Source organism: Falco punctatus, assembly GCF_963210335.1.
Source record: "Falco punctatus genome assembly, chromosome: 7".
In the NCBI taxonomy this organism is placed as follows: domain Eukaryota; kingdom Metazoa; phylum Chordata; class Aves; order Falconiformes; family Falconidae; genus Falco; species Falco punctatus.
Window position 1 is genome coordinate 33,378,538 of NC_137587.1, and position 23,775 is coordinate 33,402,312.

General features: G+C 38.4%; 1 long non-coding RNA gene across 1 annotated transcript in view; it reads left to right on the forward strand.

Annotated features, from left to right (window-relative positions):
• Positions 1 to 23,775, forward strand: part of LOC308067967 — a 168,441-nt gene continuing 144,666 nt past the window's right edge. The window contains exon 1 of the long non-coding RNA XR_013929792.1: positions 1 to 23,775. This exon is cut by the window's right edge and continues 9,180 nt beyond it. This is a non-coding gene — a long non-coding RNA (uncharacterized lncRNA).

A 23,775-nucleotide genomic window follows, 5' to 3' on the forward strand; every position in this document is an offset into this window, starting at 1 on the left:
AAGAAGTTACCAACATGATTCATTTCAATCCAAACAAAATGCAGGGATTTTATCTTTGCCGCAGAAAACACAAAAATATATTTGGTCTGGATCCATTTGATTTTTGTCCATTTCTTCTTTTGTTTTGGTTCACCTGGTAAATAATATTCTCAAATATGATTAGAGGGGTCTATGCAGAGATTCATTGAGCAGAAACTGGTTTGTAATTTTATAAATCTTTGCTCAATGGACTTGGCATTGTCTGTCAAATCTTTGATTGACATGACAACATTATGATGCATTTTTGTCCATGGTGACTCATCTAACATCCTTTGCTAGGATGGAAGAGATTTGCATTGTTTTTTCACATCTACCGAGGGGTACAAACACCAGGAAGGGATAGGGATAAATTCCTAATATTCATTAATCTTTTGCTTTTGTGTTATCCTGCCATCCTTCATGTCTTTCCCCAAGTTTCTTAATGTCAGGACTCACTAGGATGAAAGTATTAAATTAAAGGTAACTGGGGATTGAAGCTCTTGCATCACCTTAACATGAAAGCACCATTGATAAGGTTTTGCTTCACTCTTCTGCAATTCAAGGGGACTTTGAAGTCCACATATGTAAATGACCTGAGTAAACTCAGAATGACCACTAAAAATAAACCCGTTTTCTGTTTATTATTTTATAGCACTGCTGAATATGCTTGTTACTTCAGAGATGTGAAAAGAGAAGACCTCATCTGTAGTTGTCTCTGCAGAGCATTTGCAAAGAAGTCAGCATGCACTGGTACGATATTTGTTATAATCATACTACTACTCCACTAGATCTTCAGAGTAAGGAAAATATATTCTCCTTTTGGAATTACTGGATTCAATCCTTTGCCCTGTGTTAAACAGATAGTAGCTCAGACTAAATGATTTTAGTAGTCCTTCGTCCCTTAAAAAATGTTAACCAAATCTACTACTCCGAGTTACAAAAAATGCCATGGCTGTATCAAGGTGTTTCACAAAAGAACTTTTAAACTCTGGATTATAATGAAAAGCTCATTCAGAAAAGAGCAAAATAGTTAATTTTGCAGTGAGAGTGAAACATTCTTTGAATTCCCCAGAGACGGTTTTCCTGTGGTAAACTCAGCCAGGTGAGATCTCAGGAGGAACAGTAACCAGAAAATGATTCCTGTGATGTTGCGACTTGCAGTTTGCTGTTTTGAAAAGTGCCACATAAACTGACTGACAAAAATGTTTATTTTCAATTAGGTGTCACTGATGGAGCAGCCGTACTTCTTTGACAGTGTGCAGTGCACTCCAGTGCTGCATTGTTATGTTCTGCCACTGTTAATTCAGAAGTCAGTGCTGATTTCTGCTCCACATTCCCCTATGGCAGCCTTAAATGTCTTTAATTTGCCATGACTCAAGATAGGTATCAGTCTTTTCTTTCCTTTCTCACTGTATCTCAACTAGAACCAAGCTTTTGGTGGGCTCACCCCGTGCTTCCCTTAGTATCACATTTAAGGCATCCAGATGGGGTGACAGAATGGAATAAGACACCAGCCCTCCATCTGTTAAAAAACAAGAAAAAAAAAAAAGAGAGAAATGAAATACAAGGTTTTATTGTTCTTTAAGTAAGAACAGATACAGTCTGTATGTCAAGGCCAAACTATATGCTATTAAATCTATCCTTTGAAGTCTTCCATTGGGCTGACCAAGGACAGATGGTAAACTGTTATCATTTGATATGGGATTAGGTCAAGTCGAAGTTCAAGTTTGAAGGTAACAGTGAGAGTCTCAGTTCAGCTGTCAAATGTATTAGTTTATATAATGAATAGCACATAGTCAGCATCTTTGCTACTGTTGTGCTAGTGTAAAAATGGGGAGATTTATTTAGCCACAGATCTCCACACTCTTTAGAAGTCTAAAATGCCAACGTGTATCTGTTCTAACTTAGTAGCTGATTATCAATACAATCTTTATTCTTTTGGAGAAGAAAAGAATTTAGATCTAGGATGTACTGGCCTAAAATATAATACAATTTATTTTTTTTTAGCTGGCTGATACATTTTCATCATTTGCCTCTGTGTTTCTGTTTTCTTTGCCTATATGCCAAACCCATAATATTCTCATTGGAGGAACCGATTACTAGTATCAGATGTAGGGAAGGCTGTAGCAGCATTTCATTTCTTACACTTTATTTTCACACCCAAATAATGAATGAAGACCATTGACCCTGAAGCTGAAATGCTGCATACATGTTAGGCTTTCTATTCTTTAAATTTAGCAAAGGAAATGAACTTGCCTTAAAAAAACAATCTAACCAAACACGTTTAGAAACAGCTTTTGCAGAACTGGCTGATGTTTGCCATATGACACATGCAATGGACATTAGACATAATTTGGAAGCAAGCAAAGCAGTTAAGTGTATGCCAGCTAAAAAACTAAGAAAAACAAATTTTCAAGATCTGGTCATAATCTTATACAATAATCCTGTGGCAGCCTCATGGCGTATTAAACATGCAATGCTTATATGAGTTAAGGACTGATGGGATGAGCCTTTGCTGGCAAAGTAAGAGCTAAAGACACTCAAAACAACTTCCTAGAGAACAGCTCTTTTTTATAGCTCTATGTAATATTTTTTTTTCGTAAACTCCTCTATAAGAAATTCAGTGGAAAGGAAACTCTTCTGTTAGGTGTGTTGAAGCAGAAAAGAGGAGCAATAGTCATGAACCCTGACAGTATGAGGTACTGTACAGTCACAGAAGAAAGAAGTGCTATTGCAGCACAGGGATTGTGTTTCAGGTACATGAGTCAAGAAATCAAAGCAATCTAAGGTTTTTCTGATACTCTTCACTATATTATGGGTACACATTGACTTTTCTTCTCCATATGACATTTGTTCTTTTATGTACTTATTACATATGTTAATGTGTCATGTGAATAAGTAAATATTGCCAGAAAAACAGGACTTTTGAAGTTGTGACACTTAGTGCTTCATCACTCGACATTCAACAGCTCTTTTTAATTTTTACAGTTGGGATGATGTGTAGCTGACTGTAGCGTTATACTGTGTTAGTAACACATCCAAACTAAAAAAAGAGACAACCCTAGAACTGTTTCTGGTTTACTTTCAGCTCAGAGAGGTTTCTGTCTAAAGGCTCAGGACTCAGTTCCCATTTGAACAGATTTTTAAGCTTGGCTGGAGGTGGTGGGAAAGTTGCTTCATACCATTTTTCCTGTCCCCTGGTCATGGGTCTGTCTGAAACCACTGTTGTAAGAAGCCTGTGGGCTTCCTTCTGTCACAAGGAATGCCACAGCTCCCTGAGTACTGCTGAACTTCAAGGCCCAAAGGCGGCACTGTCTAGTCTGCTGCATCCTTTGCTATACTCCTTTCTCCCCTTGCTGCCTGCTTCGCAGGGCTGAGCCAGCAAACGCCAGGCAGAGTGACGGGCGAGATGTGGCAGGCAGACAGGTACTTCGCAGGTGATGGACAAGGCATAACATGGCCCCACATGCCTGCCTCTTCTTTAGTAATCCACAATGCACTGCACTTTATTTGACCAATCTCCTCCATTGTACAACATGAATTTTTTAATTTCAACCTTCAGTTTCAAGACTGGTAAATCTTTGGAAACATTGGCTATGCAGACTGGCCTTTTCCTAACCCACCCCTCCCAGGAAGCTGTATCCATGTCTGGGAATGGGGATGGTGCAAATGCAGCAGTATCACTTGGAGAAATATTCCTTGGAGAAGAGGCTTTAGAAACTTGTTGAGAATTCCTATGAGCCTTTTCTCACCTCAGTATAAGCTTTATACAATTACCACAGACTTTAAAAATGGAAGACTATGACATCAGGTGGAAAGAGCCTAGGATCTATTTTCCAGCCATGTTTTAAAGTCAGTCAGCAAAAGCAAAACGTTTTCATTTCAGAATGCTGGTCTTTTCCACCTTCTTTTTGTTTAACTGTTTATAATGCTTACCTTAACTAAGACCCATCTCTCTATTCCCTACTTAAACAAGAAGAAAGCTTCCATTATACTTGGCAACATAAAGGAATGTTCAGCAATCAAAACTAAAGTGCATTTGTACAGTATATTTTGGTATCCAAATATATTCAAAAATACACTGATCTATACACATTTTGAGGTTCTCCATGCACATTCCTGTGGTCCTTTCAGTTTACTTTTTTCCCTTCATAATTTCCTCTCTGCTCATTCCTTTGAGTTCTCTTTGAATTCCTACCAGTCTCTGAGAAAAGATCCATAGGCTCCTCAGTTTCAAAATTTTCTGGCTACTGCAGCCTCATTTATTTAAGTCCAATTAGCTCCCTGAGGCTTTAATTAATATTCTTGTGTTTTGGGATAGATGGTGAGCAGACTGAATCCCCACAAGCACTTGGCCTCCCACATCCAGTGTCAATTCTTCTCTTTGGGGATCCACTATGTCCTATACTCTTGAAGCGGGAAAGTTCTGGGAGATCCAGAACTTGCCTGCACTTCAGTTTTGGGCCTAAGCCAACCTGACCCCAGACCTGCATATAAAATATTTGGGCTTGCTCCCTAGATCCACTTCTGCTTACATTTCTCTTGACTCTTCATGTGACTTCTCAAGAGACCTGGACTTCTGAAGATACTTGGACAATTCCTAGACCTACAAGAAGGCATTATCTCCTCAGGATGTGAGGTGCTTATGTCAGGAGGGTAGGACCCCCTAAAGCTTGGGAGTCTCTGTGTGTCTTTGGGGCACATCTCCATAATCTGTTCCACTCAACATGGACTGTCCCTTCTATGTTTGCACCAGGACGGGCGTAATGCAAACAACAGCAACAGTATACTAAAGCAGGTTAGAGTTCATGGGTACAAGTTCACAATTAGGCTCGTTGTCATTGTTTTTCTCCATAAATAACAGCAGCAAGCACGTTGCTTTGTAGAAGGCTATGATATAATAAGTATAAATGGTACTATCTAAAAAATGGAAAAATCCTGTTCTGCAATATCCGGGGGCCATGGCTGCAAAGGGCCAACACAGCCATCAAGAAAGTCTAGAATTAAACCAGACAAGTTGCCAATGCATAAAACTGCCATCATTGTGCTCACTTCCCAGTTTGTTTCAATGACCATCCCATCTGTGAAACATATTTCTGTGGGACAGTTAAGGGTTGCAAGCATAAACCAGCCCATTCGAGTGAATGCCACAACCCAGGTGTCGCTCTTGTTTGAGAAATGCCTGGGTGGCCCCACTGCCAAGGATATAACCGCAGATAATACAATCCAGAAATCCCTTTCCAAAGCAGTGAGTAATTGAAATTTATGTACTTGCATAACTCATTTATTGCCGGGAGAGCGACGAATCCAAGGTTGTCAGCTCCAGCCATAGGGGTTGTTCCCTGATCCAAGAGGCCTGTGACTTTATTGTTTGAATGGGAGAGCTGAGGCTGGTGATTGGCACTGATGTTTAGAGGCTGGGATGTGTGGCTGAGGATGTGCTGGATGAGAGGTAAGAGCACAAACTGCTCTCCTTGGCAGGAAGAAAAACACCTCAGCGGGAGTCATTTACATCAGTAAGGGTTTGAATCTGAGGCCTCAGGCCAAATTGATAGGCTCTATTTTCTATAATGAAAAGTGTCTGATTTGCCCCGTTCCTAGCACTGTGGTAGCACTCACTGATTCTTTCTTATTTCAAACCCAAATGGAAAGGCTTTGAAGATCAGTTCTCAGTTTACGCATCATTGTGATTGAGATTTGGGAAAGAAGTTTGGGATATCCAGAAGAATCTCATGCTGAAAAAATTCCTTACATCTGGAAGAACTGTTTTCCTTATTTCTTCTCTGTTGTGGACTGAACTGAGCTCATAACTTCCCTGTAGCTTATAAAGATACATATCTGGTAGCAAAATGGATTTTTCTGTGAAGAGTTTTTTCTGTGAAGGTTCTGCAAAGCTCCTAAATGACAGATGCTATAGAAATGCTAAGCATTACTGTGAATAACAAAATGATTTGCCACTAAGGTTTGTTTCAACAAACAGGTGTTCTCATGTCCAGCATCCAAGCAGGGACACAGTCTAAGCTTCTGGACTTTCGGGCTGTCTTCCTCTCTCTTTCAAAGTACCCATCCTTTCTTCCATTTTACTGTGTGTCATAATAGCTTTTTTCCCTCTATCAGAGAGATGAGAGAGTTCTGTTTAGGAGAAGATGCTCGTGGATTGGACAAAGATATAACAAACCATCACCGACTAGCTTCCTTCAATGGTAAAATCTTCTGGGAATATCACTGCAGCTTCCTAAATATTGTTGATGAGCAGCCACAATGTTGCTAGTATCTCTTCATTTTTTAAAGCGAAATGAGACAGTACATGTGTTGTAGGGGAGAATGGGATGAGACTTTGGCTTTCACTTTTAGAGAAAAAGTAAGAGTTTTTTTTTTTCTCTTGAATGGGAGAAAGTCACTGATTTCTATTGCTTATGGTGGCAAACTTTTTATACATTGAAATGAATACCAAGAAGCTTTGCACTCTGAATTGTGACTATTCTTAGCCCTAAAAGCTCTGTGTGCCCTACAGATGGTGGAGAAATTAAATTTCGTGGCAACCTTTCCTAATCAAGGAAACTGAGGCATGGAAAGCTCCGTCATCCTGCCTTTGCTAGTAGGGGGACCATAAGCCCTACCCATTTCTCCTTACCTGACTTTGAGCCTTTTCTTCACAAACAACTCCCCTGTGTCTTGCCCTGGATCCTAAGTCAAGTGGATCTGTAGTCTGAGGACAGCAATAAACTCCATAACAGCATCTTCTTGCCTTCCTTACCTGGTGGTGAAAGACACTGGCTGAGCTGAATATATGACTTCCTATGTCCCTTTAACCACAGTCCTGACCTTCTTCATAAAAGTCTCTATGTTATGATAGTCCTGTCAGGATTTAGCGGTTGTGCTTATAATTAATTAAGAGGTACTAAGTTTAAAAAGTCATTAGAAATCAAATCACAAAGGATAAGTTAAAAACCTTTCTGTGAACTTTGACATGCCCCTTTATTACCTCTAAACCCACATCAACAAAAAGAGACATTAATAAAATCATTATATATTTGAAGAGTAACACCTTGCCCATGTAAAGTTTATGGCTACAAATAAATATGTGTCAGGGAACACCATCAAGTCCATTAGGCCAAAGATTTCACTGATGCTATTCATTTAGAAGGGATGGATCTTGTATGTTGCTGTGATGGACAGCAGCATAAAATATTTAAGAGGGATAAAAGGCCCTTTCTCCTTTTTCACCCCAGCCTTCTAAGCCATACAAATTTCTAGGTAAGTATAAATAAAAATAAAACTTGCTGCCATGATTTACTCATTCATAAATCTTTTTTTTTTTTTTCTTTTAATCACTAGAAATCTATTCCAGTGCATGTAAAGTCTTAATGAGACCTAGCAACATTATGAGTGCTGGGAGCAATCGCCCTTCAGCCTCATGCCTGCAAATGCTCTTGAGGCATGCATATATCTCATTATGGCCGAATGCCCTGTCATGTGTTATTCCTTACTTAGTGACAATTTGTCACTGTCACCCTTGACATGTCACTCTGCTGTGGAAGGATTTGACTTCAACGCAAAATGTGACAATCAGATGAGAGAATTTTGTAATCTGAACTGAAATATGGGGCTGAGAGAGACTAATTTCATTCAAACACAATCCTAATATAACATAAATGGGAAGAAATGTTTGCATTTAAGGATTTTTGTTGAGGTTCCCTTCCTTTGTCTTTTCCCAGCCCCCACTCCCCCACTTCAATTATTCTTTAGGATAATGCTTTTATTTTTGAAGGATGGAGCCTTACGTTTTAATACCATGCATTTTCAATTAAGTGCACTAAGATCCACGGATATAACTATTACTTAAACTGTAAGTAATGGTTACTTGTAAAAATTAGGGAAACATATTGTGCTTTAGATAAATTACATTCAGATTACTTCTTATTATAAATGGGGTAGAAAATGGATTTTTAGCTCTGGCTGGCCAAAGAGCCAACATTTGTATCTACTTCATTTGTTTAAATATATTTCAAGCCAGATTGAAATCCATATTGCCTGACATTAATTGAGTACTGAAGCATCAGTGTACTCAAGTTTCATAAACCACTGATGAGTGAGTTTCTACAGGCTTGATTTAAAAATATACCATCCCTTTTATATGAAAATTATATTCCGTTTATAGTGTAATTCTTAAAGCCCAGCATTAAATGGTATAAATCTTAATAAAATGAATGTAAATATGACATTTGTACTGTTGAGCTGACATCTTGTTTGCTAAGAAAATTATATTTCTTTACTTGGCATTTATTAAAATATTCTTCTGTATGATATTCTAGGCAAATATGTTTTTTTCTGTTGCAAAGCAGAATGGGGATAAGAGCGGGGTGGGCTATGAGATGGACTGTTCCTGAAGGTCACTTGTAGGGTTCTGCTTAGACACCTCATTCTGGGCAGGATATTCCGCTCCTGGGCATCTTTTGACAATCAGTCCTATCAGGTTGCCCAGTAATTTATTGACTTTGTGGCGCTGACAAATAGTCAATCATTTCACTGGTAACCTATAGGAAGACAGGTTTGAGCTCATGTTTCTAGAGGTGAACGTCTAGGGCATTTTAACTCATTTTTCACACTTGTAATTCTTGGAGAAGCAGACATAATTTGAACTAGATTCTGGATTGCACAAAGAAGGTGCAAGGCTTTGATTTTTCCTTCAAGTTTCATCAAATTTTCCTGCATAAAATGAATGAATGAATAAGTTACTAACTAACTAACTAAAGACGCCCTCATCAAGCAGCTTTTGCTGGCTGAAGCAAGTGTCCTATGGCCTTCATCAAGCTGTGCTCTCTCTGAGGTAGAGAATAACTGCTTTTAAGTGAACGCATTATGAAGTACCATCTGCAATGTGCCGTCCTCCTGGATATTTTTAACAGGACTAACATAGCTGTCAGGATGTCATGCAATGAATGTCGGATAATTTGTACACTTGATTTATTATTTTTTTTAAAGCTCTTTCATGCTATTATAATGATAAAGGCAGCTTTCTGCTTTAAGTGCATTTTCTGATTTCTCAATATACTTATTGGAGTTTCTTTATTTAAAATCTTTAACAATACAAATTTTGTTTAATAATACTAACATTGTGAAGGAAGGCAGTACATACTGAATAATCAAGGCTTCTGTAAGGAGTGCGGTAAGGGCGGATTTTTCATGTAAGTTCTATCATTTGTCTCCTTCATTCATTGCCTTCATTGGGGTCTTCAGAACCAGGAGCAACTTGTCATTTATTAACACCAGAGAACTTGGTAAATCTTGGGTTCAGATTCCAGGCAGACCCCTGTTTTCTCTGGGACTTAATGTAAATTATTTGAGCACTCTCTGTTTCAATTCCCCATCTGCAAGGCATGGGTAACCTTAGCTACCTCACAGAGAAGTTAATGGAAATGCACTGAACTGGCTGCAGGCATTTAGATAACAGGTGGGTGAACATGCAAAGCACCAGGTGAGGTTGCAAACCATGACGAACAACTTTTGCCTGTTTCATCCCCTGTTCTTTTCATGCTGAGCTGTGCACTCAGGTCCTCTCCCATGGACTAGCTTGGCAATTATTGAATACTTTGCAGGGCTAAGTCATCTCTTTAAGCCAATTTAAAACTTTTTCCCCCCGGTGATTTGTTTTCTGTTGATTCAACAAGTTGGCTTAGTGGGACCTCCTTCTTTTGGTAATTGTGAGCTATAACTTCATCAATTTTTTCTCTGGAATTAACTTTGAGTAATTTCAATTTTCTGTGTTCCAAGGCATTTTTCCAGGACCATTTGAACCAATGTACTAGTTCATCACTGTCAAGGAGTGGAGCTTAACTCTCCCATACTGTAACTCATAGCCAGTCCCAGCTCTGCACCCCTGTTGTTTACCTTGTGCTGGGTCTGGCTCCTGTTATGTGCTTCAGCTAGTCAATTTAACTCACTTATCTACAGAAACTAGACCAGAAAAGAACAACAACAAAGTAGATATTTAGGGCTACAAAGATGATTAGGGTAGTAGAGCATCTCCCTTACGAGGAAAGGCTGAGAGAACTGGGCCTGTTTAGCCTGGAGAAGACTGAGAGGAGATCTTATCAATGTCTACAAATATTTTAAGGGTGAGTGTCAAGAGGGAGGGACTAGGCTCTTTTCAGTGGTGCCCAGTGATAAGACAGGGAGCAGTGGGCACAAACTGAAACATAGGAAGTTCCATCTGAGTATGAAGAAAACCTTCTCTACTTTGAGGGTGCAGAGCACAGGAGCAGGCTGCCCATAGAGGTTGTGGATTCTTCTTCTCTTGAGACATTCAAAACCCACCTGGACACAATTCTGTGCAACCTGCTCTAGGTGAACCTGCTTTAGCGGTGGGTTGGACTAGATGATCTCCAGAGGTCACTTCCAACCCTGACCATTCTGTCATTTCTCTGCTGAGTTATAATTGACTTATACTGATACCAGATACACTGACCCAAAAGAAGGAAGAAACTGACCTCATTTCAATCAAAGCCAGCTGTTAGTCATAGTTTTGTGCACTGTCAGAGGCTAGACTAACAGTTTACCATGACTGATACTTGGAGATCCCTTCCCCTGTCTATATGCTTCTGCTGTTCACCTCATTTGATTATATGGGAAGGAGATCCAGTAAGTAAAACATTGGAAAAATAAAAACTTTTCAGCAAAAAGAGGCAGATAGCTCCTGGTCAGGTTGATGAATTGGATCAGCAAGCTGTAAATAGATGAGTTGTAGCAGAAAGAATGGGCACAAGAGGAAAAGAAAAAGGGCAGTGGAGGTAAGTGGGGTGAGAACAGGGCAGAAATACACTCCCCCAGTTTCCTGATGTCCCCTGGGGAGACCACACAAGTGATCCCATGTGCTTTCCCCTCTTTTCTTAACTCATCAATATTAGTAATGTTCCTTCCCCCCACATTTTTTTTTTTTTTTTGAGTGGGACTGAAAGAACAGTTTAGGAGCCAGATCAAAGCATTATTGAGATCCTGGAAATATCCTAGGAAATATCTCTGATAATCTTTATCTGGAATCCCCTTCTCATTAAGAGGCACTGCGTAGCCATCAGTGATGGGTAACTTGTAACTTCCCATTCTCCATGGTCAGCCTACGTCTTCCCTTCTCTAAAAAAAGTTAAACCTCTGTGCTCAGCTGGACCTTATTTATGGGAAAGGACCTCACATGAGCCCTGTCATTTGTTAAAGCTTTGGGGTGATGAATCACAGCTCTAAAACCATTGGCTGGAAGGAATTATTTAGGAAAGTGAATTTCAGAGTTGATCTATTCATAGAAACATACAAGATCACAGCTCAGAACTAATGTAATTTTTTGCTCCTTTTCACCTCCCTTAGGTGATCCTAAGGGAAGTGCTTCCCTTAGCATACATCTTCAAACTTTACTAATAAAAGCTAAGTTTATATTTTTAAGGAAATCAAAGATGAGAATCATGTTCTTCTAGCAGCTAGCAGGTGTTTCTGGCATTGGGCTCACACTGGAGATCTATGGCTCTGAACTGGGATCTTTGGAGACCTAGTACAGTGCCCTGACCACTAGCTCTGTCTCTCCCTTGACAGAGTACTTTGTAGGATTTTTTTTTTCTTTTGCTAAAAACCTTCTCTCTGGAGACAAATTGTGTCCCCACAGGATAATTTTCAGGTTTTTTTGTTTGTTTGACTTGAATTTACTAAAATGTTCACAGTCTTTAAAATTTTGCTTTGATTTTTGAAAGCTCATAGAAAGCTTTTTGAGCAGTGGGTGGAAAGAGAAAGCCCAGGTGCTGATGAATGATGGGGTTGTGGGTGAAGCATGGACACCCTGTTGTTTGCTTTCATGTCTCGTTTTTCTTTGTGGTTGTGTGTTGTTTTTTTCCCCCCCCTCCCATAACTTTGCGAACAATGCTCTGTACTACATTTTGCAGGGAACCAGATCTCTCGTCCCACTGATACATTTTTCCAATCAAAATTGGACAGCCTGGAGAATCAGCCAGTAAGAAATGCATGCTAGGAGCCTAAAACACAGAAATTCAGGTAAGCAACAAGGGAAAGCTTTTAATTTCCTCTACTAGACATATGAAAATACGTATCTGGTGCTGAGCCATGTTTTTTGGTCCAATGCAGATCTTAAGTGTTTTCTCTCTACTTGTGGCTGTGTCACCAGCCCTTTTTAAAACTGAAGTCGGAGCAAATGTATTAAGAATGTCAGGAAATCTTTTTTGGTCATGTAAAAATAACAGCTGGCATAATTTTTCTTACTTGAAACCTCATTTTACCTTGACTAGTTGACTTTGTAGTATAGTTGTGTATTTCTGTGGTTAAACAACTGGTCTTCTTTTTTAAGATTTAGCTTGTCACAGATGTTTCAGAAAGGTGGTGGAATTCACTTTCCTGATCATGAAAATCTGTCAGCACCATCCTTCCACACTCTGCTCAGATTAGTGAATTTATCACCATCTTTTTTTTGTGTCCAGCCTCCTGATCTCACAGCAAGAGCTGTGGCACATTATTCCTGCAGCGTCCTAAACTTCACAGGTTCTCATTATACTTACTCTTTAAACTTACAGATACTGTGAACTCTGAGATACAATCAAGGTTAATTTCAGTATCCTAATGCCTTGAAACTGATACATATGGGTATAGAAATCTGTTAGCCTGGTCACAACAGAGCATGAAGTCAACTATTAGTGTCACATGCAAGCTGGTCTTCACATATGGACAGAATTGCATTAGGGCACAATTAAATGATATCAGTTTAGACCAGGGACTTTCCTAAGCAGATAGCCTTTAGAGCTATTGTGGTTTTTAAACATCAGGTTAATTGAGAACTGCTGTATATTTAATAGGGGGGCCTTTGGGATACGACTACAAGGACTCTTTGTTGTTCAGCAGTACATTAGGCAGAAACTGCAATTCTGAAATGGTCATATAAATCCCAGGAGGCACAGTCATTAACGGGACACTAAGCTCCAATTAAGGGCACGGCCCAAAAGACCAAGGTGAAAAACATGGTCCTTAAGCAGTTTTCCCAGAGGATATCTCTGATCTAGCTGCCTGATTTCAGCCGCAGAAACATAATTGTAAATAACAAAACATTTACTCTGAAAAGAAACATACTCCTTGGTCTGGAATATAAATAGGAAAACACACCAAAACCAAAGGGTCTTTCAAATTAAATTCACTGACTCCCCCAAAACAAGACTAGGAAGACAAGATACTGCAAATCATAGCTGCAAGTCCTGATTCCTTTCACCTTTTCAAGAGGAAGGACTCGATTTCTTAACACTTGCAGTCCAGCCCTCTAAACTTCATCTTATGTCTGTTTAATGTTAAACTGAGCACTCCCACAAGTTCACATTCAGAAGTTACAAAGACCTGTGACCCTGTTTAAGTTTGGTTTCAGGTTCTTTTTTTTGATCCTCTGAGTTCCTTGAGACAAACCCACCCAGTTTAGTCAGTGTGCTAGTCACTTTCTAAATGAGTTACTGGGTCTTATGGCCTGCTTCTGGTCAAGTACTGCAATTCTGCATCAGACAGACCCAAATTTTCTGGGATGCCATAGATATACATTTTCCAAGAACACTGGGTCCTGAGAGTCCAGCTGAGAATCCAGCATGACTGGTGCTTTTTGGAAACTTTAACCTTGATAACTCGAAGAGCCTTTGCGGTTAAATGGGTAAGTAAAACATTTATGGCTGTGTATGAATACCTTCCACTGTCGTCTTCTTAATAATGACAATAATGCAACCTTTTCCCTATGCACAGAGATAACCTAGCTGTTTTCCAGCTACACAGACCATATGAGTGGGATGTTAATTAATGTGATACTATGGAATTCAGTTTAGTGAAGTACCAGAAAAAAGGAAATTAATTTCAATCATTGACAAACTTGTCAATTTGGATGTATTGATTTTTTGATGCCTCTGCAGCATGGCAAAGTTCATACATTGCAAAATACATCATTACTATTGGCTCAGTGTGCTGGATGTAAGTGGACTGGTTTTTTTGGTGGTATTTTTTCCCAAAAAAATTGGCATTCTTTAAGTGTATGAAAATGAAAAATTATGTAAGTGGCTTTTATTTCTATTTTTAATATATCTATCAATTTCCCTCTTTAATGGTGATTCTCAGTCAGGGAGTTATTTCCCAATGCCTAAAAGCCATCTGGTCTCAGAGCAACCTGAAGATCACAGCTTCTTGGGTTGGCAAAACTTAGAAGAAAAGCAGGTGAAGCTGACCATCAGCAGGCATTAGTCTTGAGCCTGCTGGCAGGAGCTAGTATTCTTTAAAGGTGCTTGGGGCCTCCTGAAATGGGTGTGATTGCTAGCCTCTGGGATCAGGCATGCTGCTAGAACACTGTGGATTCCTCATCAGTTGTTTTTTTCAGGGTTATGGTGTCCAGCTGAAAAACAAAGCCAAGCCCTCTCATAAAGAGCACAGATCAATCACAGAATGCTCTCTGTCTACAGTGTTTTAGAAGTCAGTGTCCAACACTGTATTTTGCTTTTGTCAGACTTCTGTGATGGAAAATCAAAAAGCAATTGTTGTTTTGCTGAGTCCAGCTCTAGCAAAAATAAATTGGAGGTGTTTTGATTAAGTTTTTGATTTTGGTTTGTCTCTTCAGAGCATATAGAACAGCAGAAAACCTACATTTGGCTTCTGCCTGTATGTTTCTCACTTTTTAAATGCAATACTCTTGTATTCCCACCTGAGGTCATTAGCCACAAGGTAGGTTAAAAAAAAAAAACTTTGAAGGATGGATATAGCTGCATACAAACCCCAGCAATCTGCACTCATGTTTATGCTGATGCTTCTGAAATTCATCATGTTACTCTGTTAAATCTCAGGACTACAGAATGTAGTGCTTGTCTAAATTTTCAAATAGAATTTTTATACTGAGGAGTTCCTGTAATAGAGGGAAGGAAAGCATGTATTTCTGATGAAATGCAATTGTTTTGCATTTCAGCATACAAAACAGGTCGTAATATCTGAGTTTTGGGTTTGGTGGTGTTTATTTTTTTCCTTCCGAATGTCCCTAAATATTGTTTCAAAGTCAGTAATATACGTATGACCTTCTGAGACAGCAGTAATATGGGGGGAGGAAGGGGAAATAATTAAAAAACCCAAATCCTAAAAACCTGAGGCTGAAAAGGTTTTTGCCACCATTAAATGTATAATAATGGAACCAATATTCCCTATAGGAGAATGCATTTAGTTATTGATAAGAACTATTTGGTGAATTTTAGTCCTTTGGGCAATTGCAATCCTTTTACATACAGCACAATGATTCAAAAAAATCAAAATACACATTTCTGCAGTATTCAATTTCAGAGCATTCTCTTTTGTTGAAAACTTAAATTTGCCTACATTTGTCATAGAGATATTGCAGTTTTTCAATTGAAAACTTAGAAGCTTTAGTCAAGAATATCAGCAAAGAAGTAAACTTTGACAGAATCCCTAAATTGCAATTGACTTATCTCAGTTTAAATTACTGAGACCAGTTCTAGCAGTAATAAGTCGTAAGCATGACAGCGGTGCTTCCTTTTATTCCCCAGAAAATTTACTGACTTCAGGGCTGGAGTTTCAAAGCTTCTCTATGTGAATAGCCAACATTCAGTCCACCAACTGGGGCTGATGGAGTTGAATAGTTAGTTGCTCATTAGAGTCCTGTCCTAACAATTTATTAATGTTGAAGGAGACAAAATTTAAGCATATGAATTAGGGGAAGCTTGTACTTTATCACCAGCAAATATAAAGGGAAAAAGTGAGGTAGAAATAGGCAGTGCCTTGTTCCTTCTTCTTGCATATGCTGAAGGTAAGGTATTATCCACTTTCAGTCCTGGGCTTACAGTGTTTTTCCAAGATAATGTGCAATGCTATATTTTATTCTTAATAAGGGAGAATATTTGCTGTCTCATTCTTGAGTAGGGGTGTTCAGATTTAGCTGTGACAGGACTAGAGGCAGCAGTTTCTTTAGTTGCAACAGCTAAATTTGACAAGGATCATGAATCACAGCCCTGAGGTGATGTAATTTTCCAAAAGGGAAGGACTGCTGGGGGTGATGGTTTCTTTGCCGTGGTGTGAATTGCTGTTTTTGTGTGTTAATACAATTAGGTGCCTACAATTAGTCAGTCCAAGGACATAATCTATCTGCTGACCCAGATAGCAGATTGAGCTCCAGGTCATCAGATGTTACTTCATTACAAAGCTCTAATTATCTCCCTCAGTTTTCCCTTCAGGACAGTAAGGGTAGGGATACCTCTCAGGAAAGTTGTGAGGATTAATTAATGTTTTGTAAGGAGCCTTGAAGACAAAATACTGGGCGAGTATATGGGCTTGAGTTGCTGGTGTCTTCTAGTGTCTGACTTCCACTGAAGCAACAGATGAACATGTGTATGTCTCTGGGGCTCTTAGCATTAGTATTAGTCACCAGTTAAGGATGGGAAAAAAAAAAAAAAAGAGAAATGATTCCGTCTGCTCCTGTGGAACTCTTATGTCAGACCTTCAGGTATGATGTAGCTTTCTGGAGTGGCAAAAAGACTAATGTTTTGTTCCTTTTCTACATGAACAGTGAAGGGATGGAGAGAAGGACAGCCAGTTGAGTTCTCGTGTGATTGCTGATGTAAGACCAGGGCGGAGTTTGGTCTGTAAGATTTACACACCACTCTTAATATCTGCCCAGAAGTTTCATTAGCTAGTCCTGGAGCCTTGTGCTGTGGTGGATACAAGCCTGAGAAGGCACCCTGGCAAGCTTTTCAGCTGAATTCCTCACTACTGTATTAGGAACTCTTACAGAGCCAGGGTGACGTTTGCTGGCAGGATCAGGGCCAAGACAGTTTCAAAAACCCAAGAAACAAGAGTGTGCAGAAAGGTACAATCAGCTATTCATGACTGAAATGTGTATGTGTGAAACTGTACTCAGTAACTAAGGCATATCGAAGGTGAATGCCAGCTACTGCATTTGGCCTTCCAGCTATTAAACATCTCCACAAAACAGTCAGCAGAGCAATGTCATCTAGACCACTTTGACACAATTGCATTGTACAATTAACAGGCAATGAAGGACTTCCTAAAAGCATATGTTCGACACCCTGCTTTGTCATGGGGTTTTGTGCTGTTGCAGGGATTAAAAAAAAATTAATTTAACTTTGTGCTAGTGCATATTATATTTGGACAAGGGACTAGATGAAATGATTACAATAATAGCCTTAGAAAAGATCACATTTCCCTACTGTGCCAATGTATTTGACTGCATACGGCAACCCTTTTAGGCCACTGTTCACAGTGAATTGTAACAACTTCCTGCAAAGATCTAAGTTCTGCATCTTTTGAATGGCAAATTATTAGAACTAGGTCAGGTCTAAGAAGAAATAACCATCTTTAGTAACCAGAAATAACCCTAAAAGTGGTAGTTCACATTAATAAAACTCTGCAAGCAAAATGCAAATTCACCTGATCCTAAATGCCATGCCTCAACAAAGAAGAAATGTATCCTATATGATTGCTAAATGCTACAGGTAAACTGCCACCTGGCCTAAGGGAATCTCTTGGGGATTATCTGTGAGGGTTATCATTAGTTCTGTACTTTGAAATCAACTGAGCAATGGAAAGTACAAAATCTGAACAAAAAACATTAAGTAATATTTAGATATCAATTTTCCTGAAAAGCATTTTGCAGAGGTGGGTAAGGATTATCATTATGAGACTCATAACAACTGAGGCAGCAAGTAATATACAAATGTAGCTGTATTTTGCTAAAAAGCAGATGCTTGTTTGACTAAAGTGTGTCTATAGCTCTCCAATGTGTTTTGCAATCTTGATACCAATGTTTACTGCATTTTAGGTCAAAACTGATTCATAGGGCAGGAGCTTTACGTAACATTGATGTCAGACCATGGAGGCAAGTTGCCTACAGTCATCTTGTACTTATTACCTGCTTTATCACCCCCTTTGGACCAGCAAATCTTTTCATTAACTTTCTTTTCATTTGAACTCCCTGTAAGTGTGTGTCTTTGTTGTGGCTTTTGTGGCATTTTAATTCTGCTGTACAATGTTTGTAAGTGCTTTGATTTGTTAAAACGGGATGAGTTTTTCAAAGGAACCCAAGAAAAATCATAACTTTGGTTGTAGTTTTGAAGGATTAGGTGCCTGTCTCCTTTAGACTACTTTGAAAATCTTAGCCGACATAAGAACTAGATTCAGATGATCAGTATGTTCCCTTTCAACTCAGATAACTGTGACAGGCCACCTATCATAGACTGACTTTTAGTTAGAATAATGTTTGCTGGAACTATTGCTCACTATTAACTATCCATGTAGTTTATTGAAAGCTCACAGCAGCTTCCTTCAGAAAGTTAAGATAAAACACAGGATAAATGCATTGGGTGCTTTGGGGAGTGATCATGATGTCATATTCTAAGACTGATCAAGCTAACCACTTTTATAAGGCTGCCCATTTCTCTAAGCTCAGAGTATGCTCAGAGTATTTCTCAAAAGCATATATAAAGCTTGTTTTTAGGGAAGTTTTTTGTTATGTTGGTTTTTTTGAAAGAAATCAATTTACACTAAGTATCAACTGAAACCAGCAGAATGGTTAGAAAATACTAGTATATTTGTATAGCATTTCCAGTCAAGCAGAACATTGAGATTGTACTTAGGTACAGTAAATACACACACATTCACAGGCACACACACCAGAAAAGATTTTTGTTTCAAAATAATCTTCATTACACAAGTATTATCATAATTGTCATTTCAATTGACTGATTTTAGTCTTTAAAAGAGGGTATAATAGCATTCACTGTCTTGAGACTGAATTACTGTCATTATGTTAAAGGTACACTTTATCACTTAGCTTTTCTCCATTATAAATGCTCATAGACGTACACTGCTTTCTGCTGCTACAAAACCTTCAAAACATAATATGACAAAGTTTTGTATCCAGACACTTTGTTACTAAAACTTCAGAACAAAGGAGTACCAAAGGCAATCTGCCATTGCTAATACAACCACGTTACCCAAAGATAGAGAGGATATTTTAGCAAGTTTCTGAATTCCTGCAGAAAAATGCAAACTGTTTGCTGAGATAAAAAGGTATTTTGTGTATCTTTTGCCAGGAGGGAAGATGCAGAGTTGCTTTTCTGCTCAGAGCAAACTTATTAAGATATGAGCAGATCAAGCAAATATCAGCCCAAATGAGAGAAATAGCCATGCCTTACTATCCCAGAGTTGTCAAACTTTTGCTGGTGATGTTTAGATGAAAATCCAGACGTTGTCATCATATTAATCTGCCAGTGTATAAATGACATTTATCACTTCTGCGATCGCTTTTGATCTGGTATCTTAAGACTCTTCATATGTAGAAGTTCTCAACACATTGCCCTGTCATCTTGATACATATGGGACATCTTTTACTTCTGCAGGCACATAAGAACCAAGTCTGAATATGTCACTACAGCACAACACTTGGGCAGAGCTCTGTTGAAGTAAATGTCACTATGCCTGGAGTAAGAGGCTATAGAGAGGCATAAAGGTATAAACATCAGATCTAGAGAGATCAAGGACAAGAATTTGCCTGAGGAGCAAACCTTTTTCTTTAGGGGAAGAAGGGAGTCTCAATTGTGAGATTTGGGGGGCAATTTAAAAAAAAATCTGTTTTTCAGAGGCTGTGGTCAGCAAAAGAAGTGCTAATTATAAAGTGTTACTTGAACAATTTAGTCCCCCAAAATACTTTTAAAAGCTTGTGCTAAATGCCAGAACACTAAAGAGCCTTGTGAGTTTCCTTGTAAGTTGCAGGACTTCAACAGTTCCTGTGACCTCTTCTAGACTATACATCTTTCAAAGGTGCATCAGAGGGCTGCCGGTTTTGGTGCTCTGCTTGCCATTACTGAAGCACCTGAGCTTTGGGAAATAAATATCTGTCTTGAAAATCAGAGTATTGAGGGAGATTTGAAACTTGTCGCCCTAGTCGCTTCTGAACATTTCTGCCTACATTTTCCTACCCCTTTATAGGAATTTTTCCTGTTTTAATGTTTTCTTCCTCCTTCACAGTGATTATTAACAGATTTTTCTAAAATACCCAAAGCAGCATACTTGGGTCAGAAAACAGAAGCTAGCGTGTTTTTGTCTGCCAGCTTCCTCCCTTACTTACCATATAATATTTCCCCTATGTATCCCTAGGTTATGCACAGGTCTGGTTCCATCATTGCTTTGTGGGGCACTAAGTAGGTTCTAGCCTAGAAACAGATTTACAGTACAAAGGTTTAAGAGAGATAGATATTCCCTTACTTCATTTTTTTTTTTTAATGAAAGGACCTTTATAGAAAGAATTCATGGGCATTTAGAAATATCTATGTCATAAGAAGAATTTGTGGCATTATATGAAGTGTTTCTCTAGTTGTTTTTTATTTTGTTCAATAATGGGAATATAAAAATATCAGCAAAAAATTAATAGCCTATCTGTGTTGAAGACACAGAAGTAATACTGGAGTGGACTGAGGTCTTAGGTGAATAGGTAGGTATTTTTATTTAAATTCTATGACTGGAAAAAAAAATGTTTTCCTTGCTTTGTCAAGGTTTTTTTTTTGTATGGCACATTTAGCTCAGCTAACCTTGTGGCTAATTGAAGTTTTCATGATTAAGAGTTTGAATGCAGTCAAAGAAATGTTCAGGTGTTGGCACAGACTATGTTGCTTGAACCTGGAAAATTAGGATGGAAACCTTGCAAGAGGTTTTTCACAGTAAGAGGTGATGCTGCCAGCCCTTTGTAGACATTTAACACAACATTTTTCACAACCTTTTCAGGTTTTGTGGTTTGTGAGTTTTTTGGTGGTGGTGGTTGGTTTTTTTTTTGGGGGGGGGAGTGGTGGTGGTGTGGTGTGTGTGTGCACCGTTCCAGGAAATTACAGTTATAGTATAGGTGGGTAAGGGCAAACCTCAACTTAGATAAGACTTCTGAGACTACAGAAAGATACTTGAATCAAATGTAGTTACAGAAATTGCAGAGGGAATTTTCCTTTTATCTAAATCTGATCCTCTACCAAACTACCAATTTTTTGACAATAAATGAAGCTTTCTTTCTAGAGGAAGAAGTAGTCATTCTTGATTCTGTTTTTCAAAAGTTCTACTTCTGTAATACTGACACTTCTGACCCTTAGATTTTCTGTATTTAGCCAGGGAAAATTCACTTATTCTTCAATGACTAATGAGTGGGGACTTTTGCTCTAAATGTAGATCTCAGTCTAGTAGGAAAAGTATGGGAATGCAAAAGCACATCTGGTAATTGAAAAGATGAAAAAGGTAATAATAAAGTGCTCGTTTTGAGGCAACAATGATGAAGGTAATGGATGATAGCCAAGCAGGCCATATGCACTTGGCTAACAGAATTAATCATGGGCTATGCAATGCAAAACAAGAAAGACAAGTACAATAAAACATTTAAAGACAAGAATGGATTTTAATTTTAGGAGCAGTATAAAAACAATATGATAATAATGATAGCCAAGTTACTCGTGTGATTGTACAATCCAAACAGGACACAAATTAAAGCTATAAATAATATTTAATCTGCAATACCAATATATGTTAAAAAGTAATAATGACTAAAAATTATTAGAATTAATCAAATGAGGAGTGCTGTGCCTAGTATGTTCAGAAGGGCTAAGGCAATCCTGAAACTGTCAGATATGAAGTCAGGGTTGAAAATGCAAATGGAAATATTAAAAGTTTCTAATGTGCTCTAACAAAGACATCTGAAAATGCAAGCTAGTACTTAGATTTCGATTAATAAAGGAAGACTTATTATTAGAACCTTGTGATTAGCTGTGTAAAATTCTTTTAAAGCAATTTTGTAAATGTCCCATCTTGAAGCCATTTTGCAGCATCATCTGTCACTAAGCCTCCAGCTATGGCACCTAAGGGATCATGTTTTCTGTCGCTTGCTGTTACATTTTTCTGTTACATTTCTATATACTTGTATTTTAAATCATCCAAACAATTTGTGTATAACAAGCCCTCACCCAAGTACAGGCACTGTCTGCCCAGGAATTTCAGGGCAATCTTGAAGGCTTTCTGCTGGGTCAGAAGGGTGGCTGAGCACCCTTTCCTCCCCTTGAATCACAGTATTCTTTGGCCTTTACTGAGCAGAAACAATAGTCATATTGATACGAATAAAAAAGTACAACAGAATAGCTAGTACTCTCAGTTGGTAACACTAAAATGAGAGACTGCTGTATGGCTTTTTGAAATGCATGGCAAGGTTTCTTACATCTGTAATACAAGGTGCAAAAAACCCCTTATGATCACAAATAAGTGACTATTAATTTGAACAATATCATTTATGACTATGGCTGTGTTCTAAGCAGTCAGATGCATTTAAAAAGGAGAATGAGCACCTAAATGCAGGAACAAAGAAAGCACAAGAAACTTGAAAGTTGGGAATAATTACTGATTTGAATAAAAATTTAAACAAAAAAGTAATAACCACAAACAATGAAAGGGGAGGTTGACAGTCAAGTTACATCAATGTGTTTGCATGACAGGGTAACGCCATTTCAGATGTAAAAAGAAGGACGGAACACAAATGCTTCTAGAAATATTGTTTCTGTCTCTACAAATGGAATAATACTGTACTTAATACAATGGTGGAACTTGACAGTACAAAAGGTATTTCTTAGTGCTTTTTATTTGTTTCCAGTGCTTTGTCTAATCATATTGTACATGCATATCTGTAAGACCTAAAATTTTAAACAACCCAAGTTTTGCAAACACAAAGAATCATGCTAAACACAAGTGAGTTCGTTCTTGTAACCTCAAAAGTCTTAATCTGAAGATTTATATTTTTTATTTTTTAAGGTCAGGTTTATGTTTAAGGTATGCATGTGCATGTTTATGCAAGCTTATGCTTACTCAACTGGTCAAATTGTTTTTGCATCCCTGACTATTGCCTTTGCTTGCTGTGGACTCTGGATTACAGTGAGGGCAAAGATGATCAGCTGGAGACAGCTCATAGTTGAACTTGGGCAGAAAGCCAACCATGTTGTCAGCAGATGTTTTGTGGTATGTGGGTCACTAGGAATAATCTAAGTCTTTTTTTTTTTTTTTTTTTTTTCCCTTTTCAGCACTGTAAAGACCCTCAAGCTGACAGCTAGAAGCACAGCTCTTCTACCCCAAAACTATTTGTTATTTAAATACAGTAAATTGTTAGTCTCCTTGGGGATTTCTGTAGCAAGCTGAACAACTGTTGTGTCAGAGAGGTACACATGGTGTGTGTGCTGCTCTGCCATGGTAGCACACTGACCTGGATTGAAAACATTTAAGTTTCTTTGAGAGAGGCTTGGAGTTGCATCAACACAAGTGGTAACATGTTCATACGGACTTGAAATCTTTGCTTAACTTATAATGATCTCAGTCTCTCCTACTGGAAAGTAATTAATCTGATTTGTCAGCCAGGTGCCATTGCAACAGTTTGCAAACGTGACACAAGCATTTTGAGAAGCCCTCTTCTATCTTCCGTGCCCACCTTCCCTTATACACCCATTCCTGTCAGGAACATGCATACATACATTTGTATATATTTATATGAATACATACACATACATATGTGGATCTTTTTCAGGATTGCCTAGATGTGTTAATTATGGAAAAGAGAAGGGGAGTTCTCTTTGCAACTGGTGTCCCAGGCCTTTGCAGAGGATATGTTTATGCCCTTATTCCGGTTTACTAAGACCAAAGTTTGATTGTGAAAAATCTAAACCATGC